The 13,088-nt window shown below is 41.1% G+C and overlaps 1 protein-coding gene across 4 annotated transcripts in view; it reads right to left on the reverse strand.

The window, feature by feature from the left end:
* TMEM200A (transmembrane protein 200A) overlaps positions 1-13,088 on the reverse strand; it is a 69,713-nt gene that overhangs the window by 13,044 nt on the left and 43,581 nt on the right. The window contains exon 2 of one of the 4 annotated variants that reach the window (XM_027602518.2): positions 1,760-1,801. The exons of 2 other annotated variants lie outside the window; for them this stretch is intronic. The gene's annotated coding sequence lies outside the window, so the exon portion shown is untranslated. Of the gene's footprint in view, positions 1-1,759; positions 1,802-7,267; positions 7,413-13,088 lie in introns of those variants that run through there. One more of the 4 variants, XM_027602519.2, reaches the window with a different exon arrangement.

The raw sequence follows: 13,088 nt of genomic DNA on the forward strand, positions 1-13,088 counted from the left end.
TACCTAAAAGTTTTCTTTTATGTCAGAATTTTTTTTTTTAAAACATAGATCTTCTCCATTTCTTGTTACTTTTTGTTTTTTGGGTATTTTGTCACTGGGTTTCTACTATATAGCAGTACGTTTTTCTGTCACTGTCATTTCTGTCTTCAAGTGGTTGTCATTTGGATGTAGGAAGGCTATTGACTTTCGTGCCTTAATTTACTAAGCTGCCTTAACGAACTTGTTGACTGTTAAAAAAAAAAAAAGTTTTTAGTTCATTCTCTTAGGTGTCCTAGAAGGACAATTACATCATCCAGATATGTTTTTGCCTCTTCTTTCCCAATTTTAAACCTACAATTGGTATTTTCTTTTTTTTTTTAAAGATTTTATTCATTTGCGAGAGAGAGATAACGAGCAGTGGGGAGGGGCAGGGGAGAGAGAGAGAAGCAGACTCCCGGCTGAGCAAGAAGCCTGATGCGGGACTTGATCCCAGGACCTGGAGATCATGACCTGAGCCAAAGGCAGATGCTTAACTGACTGAGCCATCCAGGAGCCCCTACAATTGGTATTTTCTAACTGTACCATCTAGGACCTGGAGAGCAAAGGTAAACAAGTGAAACAATAGGGAGGCGTGGCCATTTTTGCCTGGCTCCTGGATTTAATGGGAGCGCCTGTTTCACCACTGAAGAAGTACCAGTCAATGACTGTGTTATGCAGAGTTTTTACCTAGACTCTAGGGGATAAAGTTAATTATGTCAGAGCTGCTGCTGGATAGGGATACGGAGGAAGTAGAAGGAAAGAGGAGGGGAAGGGCAAAGGATAGAAAAGAAGGAAGAAGGAAAGGTGGGTACAGTGGAGGAAGAGAAGGAGAACCATGTTCGGTGTGTGTGGGGAATTATGGATTATTAATGCAAGGTTAACTATCTGAAACCATAAATCAGTTCTACATATTTTCTTAAAAATCCTTGCTTCTTTCCTTATCTTCTTAAAAAAAATTATATAAGGTCAGGAATTGTCCTGTTGGGGGTGCTGGGATTACCAGATCATCTATAAATCCTGCCTGATTATATTAGCTGAGAGGGGAAAATCAAGAAGTATGATAAACTGCATATGACGTCAGGAATAGGAAAAGAAAAACAACAACTGGAAAGAGTGCTTGGCAGAAAATGATTTCAAGGGAGGTTTACCCTAACAGCAGCAAAGGATGGAACCATGTTCCTAAAAACACCATACATGCACATCTCCGCTTTCTACAAGGGCAGGGTATGTGGGGGTCATGTCTGAGATATTTTTAGCTTCAAATATCTGTTATACTTTATAATGGTTGCTTCACTGGTAATTTCCTGTGAGAGATGGCAATCCAAAAGAAAAATGGACAAAAGACATTCATAGTCCAGTCACAGAAGGAGAAGTACAAATGTCCAGGTAACAAAGGAAAAGAGCAACTCAATAGAAATTAAAGAAATGCCGACTAAAGCAATTTCAAAAGTAAAGACAGATCTTCACTTACTAATTGACAAAAAGGAAAAAGAGGGATTGATTATGCCCATTACTGGTGGGGTGTAAAGAAGATAAACCCTAAAAAGTTGTCAATGAGAGGACACACTGGTACTTTTCTTGGGAGTGACTTTCAAAAGGTTAAGTGTCCATTCCCTTTGACCCTGCCTCCCCCCTCCACCGTTTTACTTCCATGACTACATCCCTTAGAAAGAGTTCCAGAAGTACCCACAAAGTGTGCATTCAGTGCTACGGGAATGGCAACAGCTTGGAAATCACTTACGTGTTCATCAGGAGAAGACTGGCTGAGTCAGTTAGGCTGCATCTATACAACAGAATATTACACAGATATTTAAAACAATGAGTATGTACCAATGAGGAAAAATATTTACATCATATTTTTTAAAGATTTTTATTTTAGAGGTGGGGGAGGGGCCGAGGGGGAGAGAGAGAGAATCTGGTGGACTCCCTGCTGAGTGTGGAGCCCGCCGCAGGGCTCGATCTCACGGCCCTGAGCCAGAACCAAGAGTCTGACGCTCAACCGACCGAGCCACCCGGGGGGCCCCTATTTACATCATATTTTTGAGATTTTAGAACAGAAATAAAGAGTAAGATTCTGTTTATGTCCACCATACAGAACATGTGTTTGGATATGCACTGAAGGGATGTGGGGGGCCACTGCTAACGGCTTCTGCGTCAAGAGCGGGACGCTCGCTTTAGATATATGCAAATTATTCATCTTTTGCAAGGAGCACACACTGCTTTTATTTCATTTCCATTTTCATTAAGTACAGAAACAAACAAACAAAAAGATGCTTCAGCTTACAAAACAACAGTAAAAGGCAGAGCAAACTGGTATACATTTGGATAATTTGGTGGGCTTCCTGATCTAAAAACAGGTGTAATTTTGTTGAGGCAAAAAACGCAAAAGTAGAGAAAATAGAAAATGGCTAAAATCACTAACCAGACCAAATCAGAAATTTAGGAATGAAAGATTTACTTACGATACATCGTAACGGTGAAGGACAGGAAACAAAGATCAACACCTGCATTTACTGGGGGCAAGTTAACATAAAGGATGAATTATGAATTGGCATCTGTCTTCAAGAAATCTGTAATCTGGGATATGCTCATGGACAATGCTGTGCATTGTAAAGCAAATCCTGTCTCAGGGCTGACTGGCTCACCTGTGCCCGGGTCATCCTGACTTATTCACACGGCTCCCTTCTGGCCTGCAGAGGAGCAAGGGGCTTTCTTTCTTTCCCCAAAGCTCAGTCCTCACTGACGATCTTCAGTTAATCTAACCTTACAACTTTGATTCCCTTATGAAAACGGGCTTCTGTTGGAGATTAGCCTGCAACTTCAGAATTATTATTCTCATCAAGCATGCGGCCACAGAGGCTGGACAGAGATCTTCAGCCTTCATTATGAGGGAAACCGGGTCCGGGGCTCCGGAAAGGGTTCTACTTAACCTGATTTGCATTCGTCTCCTCAAAGAGATGAAGAAGCAAGGCTGAATTTTATTTAATTTTCATGCCCTGAAATTACATCTCTGTTCTGCCCCATCCGTTGACACTGTTTCATCCTTTGTGTGCAGCACGGCTCTGTTGTCTACAGAGACCCAAGAGTCGTCCTAGAGGGTGAGGATCTGTTTTGGCAGGAGCTTGTGCCGGAGTCGGGTGGGGTGGTGGTAAGGAGATGGTCCCTTGTACTCAAGGGTTACCCTGTGCCTGCCCTGTCCCTGCTTAATCTGAACACAGAGAAAGTATATTTACGTGGAACTTTTCTTCAAGCGTCGACATCCCAGGGGCTTACCTAAGATGAGTTTATGCCACGGTTGAGCCATCCTATAAATTCACGTGGCCTCAATCTGAGTTTTAAAAATGCCTTCAATCTTCATGATTTTCATCAAAATCAGACTAATAGGGTTATAATGAGTTTTTGACCTGTATGCTTTTAAAACAAATACTTAGCATTAGTTTACATTTTTGATCCTCAGTGATATCCAACCCACGGACAAACGTAACTTGCTTTAATAATCAAAGTACTTTTTAGATTTGCTATAGTTACATGCTGAACCACAGATTTTATCTGTAGCTTTTTGGAGATTAATCAAACATTTGTTGGCTTATTCATATATTGGCTCATTAAATCCTCACAACTCTGAAATGTAGGCTGTAGCTTCATGCCCATGACGTACAGGTGCCTAACAACCCCTTTATAGCAGATGAGCTAAGAGTCCAAGAAGATACGTAACTTACGTAGAAGTAACTGTTTCCCAGGTCTGTCAGAGCAAGTTCTGACCATACCGCTCCTGTAGTCACTTCATTACTTCTGAACTGGCTGATCTTCCAAAGGAAAATTATAAGGAGGATTGAAATAATTGCTGAGCTTGTTCAGGCTTCAGTATGCTTTGCTTTAAACCATTTATTTATAGGGCATCTGGGTTCTTTTTTATTACTTTTGACATGATGAAGAGGACTTCTTTCCTCCTAAATCCATATAAGATAATGAAGTCAAGTAATTAAATAAATCAAATTACATTCCTAATTCTTCCAGAACGATGCTGATAATTTATTCAAATTTCTCGTTCACTTTGGAAAGCAGAGAATCTCACTCATCTCTAGTTAGCAATGCTTGGGCTGCTTTTAATTTGGATCACCACTTACAGTAATTTCAATCTTGAATGCTGCTTTATCTGAGGACCCATGCTTGTGGTGTCGAACATTTACTTCTGCACTCAAGAGGGCTTTGTGGAACACCAACCAGGCGCCAGAGCTCCGCGGTGGATCTGACACCCTCTGCGCCTTTATCGGGCCGACAGCCTAGAAGCAAGTACTGACCGCCAAGCAAGTACTAAGACGCACTCTAGGCACAGGGACAGAAGTATTTATGGGATGCAGAGAAGGCCAACAGGAGCCAGTGACCTTGGGGGTTAGGGGAGGGAATAAGCAGCAGAGGTTTCATAAAGAAGGTGACCTTCACACCGTCTTCAAAGAAGGGAGGAAGAGAAGCAGAGAGGCAGGGAGGAATTCCCAGGAGAGAACACAGAGGCACGAGAGCCATGAGCATGGCACAAATGGACCGGCACAACTTTCCATCAGCAATCCCCAAGCAGAAGACAGAATTCGGTGGTCAAATCTCCGAGTCTTACTTGATGGAGACACCCGTCATTGTCATCATAGTTCCCCAACCCAGCCCCACCTGCTCTCATAAAATAGTTGAGGACTGCGTACGGCTTACAAGGTCATTTTAGGATTCGTTCGGATTTAAAAGGAATAAAGTTAACCAACCTGAGCTCTGCAACGTTACTGAGATCAAAGTAAATATTAGTTAAACAGGGACTTTTTAAAAATGATGAATTCCAGAAAGAAACAAAAAGTTTTACTCTGAATCTTTTCCAAGAGAACAGCCAAGAAGTTCAAATTATTCATCTGGAGACTGGGGGAAATTATGAAAATTGTGAAGGAAGAATGAAAAATTAGAAATGGAAAAGGAACAAGTGTTTATTGAGCTGTGATATTCTGTTAGGAACTTAATATACACTATTGTATTTAATCTTCAGAAATATTCTGTGAGGGAGGAAAAACTGTACCATTTTGCTGAGGCTCAGAGAGGGTAAGTGATTTGCTTCATGTCACACAGCCAGGAAATAGAAGAGCATGGTTTCAAATCCAGATCTGTTGAGCTCTAAGAACATGTGATTTCTCCTTCAATCATACTGCACATTAACAGAATTAGGATAAGGGAAAGAACCAGGCATGATTGAAAATGTTGAGAGAAAACAAGAAGATGAGGAGAAGAAGGAAGAATTTATGCTTATGAATTTAGAATGCAGGGAAGAAAAATATGTTATTTAAAGAAACAACAAAGTATGTCATTTAAAGAAAAAATGTTATTTAAAGAAAGAAATCATATGCATCTCTGACTTGCACAGCAGAGCGCCATGTCCTCAACAACTTGCAACTGTTGGTGATGACAGAATGAGTTCCATTTCCAACCTTTGTAAGAACCCATTTCTATAAAAATTATCAAAACCGTAAGTGAGAAATAAACAAATTCCTCAAAAAAACCCAAAAAACACACACACACATAAACCGCCCAGAACTACATCACTCAATGCATACATAAAATAAAAATCAAATACTCATTGGTATGCTGCTATAGATCTGACCAGAACTAAGGGAAAGATGCTTAAAAACGACCCTTGCACCCTGAACTGATTTGAGAATATTTTATCTATTTATTTTTTAAAAGATTTTATTTATTTATTTGACAGAGAGAGAGACAGTGAGAGGGAACACAAGCAGGGGGAGTGCAAGAGGGAGAAGCAGGCTCCCGCGGAGCAGGGAGCCCGATGCGGGGCTCGATCCCAGGACCCTGGGACCATGACCTGAGCCGAAGGCAGACGCTTAACCGACTGAGCCACCCAGGTGCCCCAAGAATATTTTAAACCCAATCAGTTTAAAGATTTTATTTTCCCCCCAAAAGTGTCATATGGACAAACTAAGGAAATACCAGCAAAAGGTTTTTTTTTTTATTAGTTAGCAGTGTTTATATAAAAGTGTTTTCTCTCTCTTTAGAGGGTAATTCGGCAACATGTACTTCCCCCCCCCAATTATATTAACACAATGATTTGACCAACCAATGATGGTACACTCAAACAAACGCATACTAGTAGTCATTTCAAAAATGTAGAAAAACATTTAATGACAGGAAGAAATGGTCTGTAAATATATTAACTGAATATCAAAAATTCAATGTGATAAGCAATCTCATTTATTTGAGAAACAGATTTCTTTTTTTTTTTTTTTGAAGACTTGATTTATTTTTTGACAGAGAGAGAGACGGCGAGAGAGGGAACACAAGCAGGGGGAGTGGGAGAGGGAGAAGCAGGCTCCCCGCTGAGCAGGGAGCCCGATGCAGGGCTCGATCCCAGGGCCCTGGGACCATGACCTGAGCCGAAGGCAGACGCTTAACGACTGAGCCACCCAGGCGCCCCGAGAAATGGATTTCGAATACATACACACATACACAGCTGTCTACAATCTACTGGGGTTGGAGCCACACAAATTCTTCTGTGTAACTAGAGGCACAGTGAAAAAACATATACATGGAGAAAATACCCAGATAAGCCCTCTGGAAAAGAGCTCACTCTGCCATCTAACTCAATACAATTCCTTGTTTGTTCATCTAATCTTACATATCCCAAATAGAAGATCACTTAAAATCTGGACTTTCATTTCTTCAGGCTCATGTGTGTCTTTATTCTCAAAAGTCAAGTTACTTTGTTGTTACATCAAGACCAATTTAATAGCTACAGCTATGAATGTACAATTGGACTCAGTCAAGATTTGCAAAATTGCAGACGCGTTAATTTTATATTCCACCCCTGTGGCTGAAGGAACTTCTTTACTTCCTTTAATGATTTCAAAAAGGCCAACTGCCTAGCTAGATACCAGGAGTATAAGAAAAACACTCATAAATTTCTGAAATAGCTGATTAAAGGTCCCAATGTCTTTGCTACAAGGAAGCCATCCCTTTACTATTCTGACCAAATACAGCCTTCAGAAGTGCTGGGCAGGCAACCCCCTCGGCTTTCCCTCCCTCCAGAAGGTCTTCTGGGACCAGACGGTTCCAATGCTTAGGAATTCATCATCTGTAACAATCAAAACAACATTTGGCCAGACACATAAAAGAGAACACGAGTCTTATAATACCAGAAGAGGAATAATTAGGATCATCCCAACAGTTCAAAAGCAACACGAAAAAAGTTAAGCAAACCCAGTACCTGAAAAGAAACAAGCTCCGGGAACTCTGGAGGCACCGGGAGGAAGGAGCAGGGATGGAGCTCAGAGCAGTGCTGTTCAAACTACCGTCACATTGGTATGACTCGCGAACTGGTTGGAAATGCAAGTTCATGGGCCCACTGCCACCTCCTGAATCAGAAATCCTGGGGATGGGCCCAGCAGTCTGTCTGAACAAGCTCTCCAGGTGATTGCCATGCCTGTTGAAGTCTGAGCCACGGAGATGGAAGAATTTCCTCAAGAGACTCAGCCTCCACTCGGATCAAACATCGGGGAGGGGACTGACTGTTTCTTCTTAAAAACAGGATTCTTTCTCAGGGGTGGGAAGGAGGTGGGGAAGGGAATGCTATTTACTAGAGAAATAGAGCTCAAGGCAGCCGTGTCCAGCGGCGCTGCAGGGGTCAAGGTACTCCTCCTTGCTTCCCCAGTGACCACAGCCTGGCTACGAAGGAGGGAGGAAATGAGTAGGAAGGGAAAGGCAATCAGCACAGGATTTCAGGATCCCAGGCACTGAGAAAATGCCCCCTCGTGCTCTCCCTGCGCCTGAAATTTCTTCACATGGGGACAACTGTTGCATATTCATTCTGTTCTTCATTCACTTGGGGACGGCTGAGTTCCAGATGCTTCCGGGGCATTGAGGACCCAAGACTAAAGGAGAAGAAAGAGGACCCTGAAAACCGAGAGGACTTATTTTTGTCTACACCGCTCTGACTACAACCTGACCTGCTTACTCTCAACCCGGAACCAGAGTGGCCGTGTGGTTGCCGCTTAACAGAGTGCAAGGAAAGGTGTAGACACGGGGCCGTGTGCTGGAAAATAATGTACTTGGCTCCATAATATTAAATGTGTCACTCCAATCCTCTTTGTTCTTTAACAGTTTATATAAGCCACAAATTTCCCATCTGGATAGAAAAGAAGAACTGAGCATTGTGAATATAAGTCATCTGAGTTGTTGCGCTATGTCCATGTAGGACACTGAGGCAGTTCCATCCTAAGCTTACGCAGTTATGCAGCCCTGTATTTTGTCTCGACACAGGCCTTATTTCTTAAGTTTCCTTTTATTAAGGGATACTACGGGCAACAAGCGGAAATAAACCTCAGGTCATCATTATGAATGAAGTTTGTAACCAATGTAAGTCATAACAAGCCCTAACATTTATTTGGTTCTTGTAAGGTGCCCAGCACGGTGCCTAGTTTTACGTTCACTAACTTAATCTCCCTGACAATGCTAATAGGGCCAGGGGGTGGTCATTAGGGTTGTTCACCAACATTCCAATTCTCCTTCTAGGCCCACAGACCCATTATTGGATTGCGTTTTCTCAACCCCGTGAATCTAGGCAAGAGAAGTGGCTTGCCTTGGTCACTGACATGTGAGGAAAGAGACGTGTGTCCCTTCCCGGCAAAACCCTTTAAAAGCCAGTGTGTAATTTGCTATGATCTCTTCCACTAGCCATGATGGTTGACAACCCTCCAGACGGTAAAAAGTCAATCATCTCAGGTTCTCGTGTAAGGATGATGTGGAGGAGCTGCTGGTCAACCCACAATGGACGTGAATAAGAAATACATCTTTGTTATTTTAAATCACTGAGATGTGATTTGGTTTTGTTACTGCACTTAACTTACCTGACTGATACAGCTAGGTTCTGTTATTATTCCAATGTTTTATAAAGAAACTGAGAGCCAGAGAGACTAAAAAAATGACTAAAATGCAGAGGGGTATTGTCACCAGGTAAGAGTTTTTTTTGTTTAATACCTGACCCTCTAGCTTCAGGAGCCCAAGGAAATTCATTAGCTGATTTCTCAATGATTCCCTCTTGTAGTTCCAGTTCATTTTTCACCAAACTGATATATAATATCACATGACTAATAATTGCTCAGAGATTGCCCTCATCTACAGAGATTAAGCATATTGCCCACTGTGACTCAGTCAGTATGTGACCAAAGGGAGGATCCAAACATAGATCTTTCTGACACTAAAGCCTTTGATTTTGTCACATTGCTACATTGCTTTTATGGCTAAATGTATCCTGAAAAGACTAAAAGTTCTGGTCCTTAATAAACTGTAATCTTTTTATTTTTTTAAAGATTTTATTTTATTTGAGAGAGAGAGAGGGAGAGAGCATGAGCCGGGTGGGGAAGAAGGGGTAGAAGGAGAGAGAAAAGCAGACTCCCTGCTGAGGAGGGAGCTGGATGTAGGGCTTGATCCCAGGACCCTGAGATCATGACCTGAGCTGAAGACAGACGCTTACCAACGGAGCCACCCAGGCGCCCCAATAAACTGTAATCTTAAGATAATAATTTAAGTTACCACTTCAAGTTTTTATTTTTTTTTTAATTATAATACTAACCCTCGCATTCTTTATAGGTTGCTATGAGCTAGGCTGAGTTTAAAGGGTTTGCAAACTATACATCAATAAAATCAGAACTGGGAAATACTGAAACTTCAGGCTTGGGACACTCCCCAGTTTATGAGTAGCCCTAAAGAACAGAAGTAGTAACTTTGTATTCACCTTTTTTTAACTTTCATTATTAGGGATAAAAATATTTCTAAAATATAACACTTCAAAAAAATACAATACTTCATTCCAGGTTCCTCAAACAATATTGAACATAATTTAATTTTCTCTTGATGTCTCAGAGTTGTTTTGCTTTGTTTTGAATATGATTATCAGCTATGACATGATTTTGTGTGATACTCTGAAAGCTTTGTGAAAAGCCCAGGTCTTTCCCTAAGATGTTTATGGATCAAGAATGGGAAATAACATTTTACAAGCATAACTGTGTCACTAGGTGAATGTGGTTAGTGCTGTCACGCAAGTAAAGTTCCCTAGAAGTCTGGAGGATGGTGAGGTGACCATGCTGCTGGCTGACACTGCCATTGGGAGTACGGTTGCTACAACTGCTCGTCCTATCCAGTTCTTGGGTGGGGCTTTGTCCTTAGAAATGAGAGAGCCAAGTAAATAAGTTTACTGATGCTACGTGCACAGTAAAAGCAAGCAAAGTTGGAGTGAAGACTTTGGGTACACATATGCGTTGGGCTTTATGACATCTATTTTCCTTGTCTTTTGACTACTGGATGTGTGCCTACTTCCTGGTTTTGCTGTGTTCTTAAGAAGTCTGCAAATTTCCAGTGAATGTGAAGTTCTTATGTTCGATCGGCCTTGACATGTTAGAGAGTTATTTAGATATGTTGTAGCATGAGTACGAGGAGACAAATATTGTCTAGATGTTACATTCTATATACATTCTCATAAAGAAAACTTTCCACTTGTTCAGGGCTTACCAATATACTTAAATTTCTTCACCTGAAAGATCCTTCCTCTCTGTTCCCACACATTGCCAAATCAATTTAAACCTGAGTATACAAGAGTATACAAGACTGTTGATAATACTTTCAAACTTTTTAAAAGTACTACCTATTTGTGCTCAAATTTTCATTATTTGGGTTTTCTTTATCCTAATTTGAATTGTCATAATAATTCAACACCAAAGTAAGTATTTGAGTGACATTTACATCGGTCCATCATTCATTCACTCACTCATTTCATTTATTCATTTTCATTCATCCAACAAATATTCACTGAGCATTCATTATGTGCCAAGCACACTGCTGAGAGCTGGGGATAAAATGATGAGCAACTCAGACCTGATCCTCCCCTCCTTGGATCTAACTGTTGAGTGGGGAAGACAGACATTGAACCAATAATTGCGAGTGTTACATGTGGTTAAAAGGGCAAGTGTAGGATGGCATGGAAGTGACTATCACGGTAACCCACCTTAGTCTTAAGAAGTTTGAGGAAGCGACTTTAAGCTCAAGTAGAGGAGGGAAGGAAGAACAGCATGTGCCAAACCTGAAATGGTAGAGCACCACGTCTCAAAGAAACGAGCAAAAAGCAATGTGACTCAGGCAAGGGAGTGAGGGAAAAGGTAGTAGGGGCAAGGTCACATGAGATTTCACAGATCATGTTAAGGGCCTTAAACCTTATCTTGGGAGACACAACGAGTGGGGCTTCAAGCAGAGAAAGAACAGGATCAGATCTGTATGATTAAAAGAGTGCTGGTGCCAGAAGGAAAGGAGGCAAAAATGAATCTAGGAAGACCAACTGAGAAGTCCTACAGCAATCCAGACAAAAGACGACAGGAGTCTGAACCAGGGTGGTGGCTATGGGGTGAACAGAGTAGACAGAACTGAGAAGGCAGAATAAAGAGATCTTGGTGTTTGAGCAGATGTAGGAGGTAAGGGAGAGGAAGCTTTCAAGATGACACCCAGTTGCTGGCTTGAGCAACTGGATGGATAAAGACACCTTTCAGGGAAACAAGGAACGAATGAAAAGAAGCTGTTTGAGGGAAAAGTTTAGTTTGGAATGTTATTGGTTCTCATATTCCTACAGACTTACTGTTCATTGACTATATGTACACACATACACAGAGCAATCCTATAAGCAAAAGTTGAAAATTTAATCCACTGATAAAACAGGCATGAGGCTTAATGCCCATGAATCATAATATTGTTTTTCTTAGTGAAACAGATCCTCTGAATCTTCACACTAGAGTCAAAACTAAATAATGAATGTAATTTTGGAACTAATTTCCTTTCTCCTACAGTATTATTTACTTTGTAACCTGGAGAAGAATCCCAGCAGCGATTAGTATGGAATAATTGTCAAACTTAATTTACCATTAAAAAAAAACAAAAAACAAAAAACCAACAACTAAAAAGCCTGCTCCCCAAATAAAAGCCTCAATAAAAATTAATGTAATTAGGACATTTAAACTGTAAAAAGGAAAAAAACCAGGAATGTGTATAAAATATTCAGTATGAGAAACACTTTGAAACCTTGGAAGAGATGGGAATTCAAAGTATTATTGTTACCCAATTATCTCTAGTTTAATTTCCAAATGACTTGTTTCAGTGAAGATGATGAATCTTCACTAATGATGCTTATAAATACTGTAATAATTCCTCACACATATATAGCACAGTAATTCATTTGCATATCAGATTACAGTTTTCTTTTAGGTGAAGGTACAACCTCAGACACCCTCCAAGAATGATCTCGTGGGAAGCTCCGAAGGCACTAAAGTGGAGGAAAGGGATCTCTAGAGCAGAGGAGGGCTGGGCAGATTTACCATCTATTTTTTTTTTTTAAGATTTTATTTATGTACTTGTCAGAGGGAGAGAGAGAGCACAAGCAGGGGGAGCGGCAGAGGGAGAAGCAGACTCCCCAATGAGCAGGGAGCCCGATGTGGGACTCGATTCCAGGACCCTGGGATCATGACCCAAGCCGAAGGCAGATGCCCAACCGACTGAGCCACCCAGGCGTCCCTACCATCAATTTAGTAAACTATGAAAGTGGGGGTCAAGGGAGTCCCAATTCCTTTCAAAACTTAAATAAATCTATCATCTTATGGAGTCTTTGGTTCTCTTTTTTCTGACATGTAGTTCTCTTGAAATTATAAAGAGCTGATTTCTTCACCAAGGAAGGATGTAATTCATTTATAATGAAGCTTGCTGTTGGCAAGCCAAGCACACAGAACTGAGGAGAATGCACTAAATCGTTCACCCCTCCACGTTCCATTTTTATCTGTTAATTTGGGGGTGAAAGAGGTTTCTTTACCCTTTTGCTCGTCTCTGTCACTTGGCACCGTATCACTCAGTAGAAGAAAACGCTTCCCTTTGGGCCAAACCTCTCTTCTCTCTGCTCTCTCTGGTCTCTAACTCCCTGGTTTTCTTCCCTTTCTTCCTGCTTCCTCAGAGGCTAGCTCTACAAATCCTTGCATTCCACTGAATTCTATTCTGGAAGG

This window comes from Zalophus californianus, chromosome 7 (genome assembly GCF_009762305.2).
Source record: "Zalophus californianus isolate mZalCal1 chromosome 7, mZalCal1.pri.v2, whole genome shotgun sequence".
NCBI lineage: Eukaryota > Metazoa > Chordata > Mammalia > Carnivora > Otariidae > Zalophus > Zalophus californianus.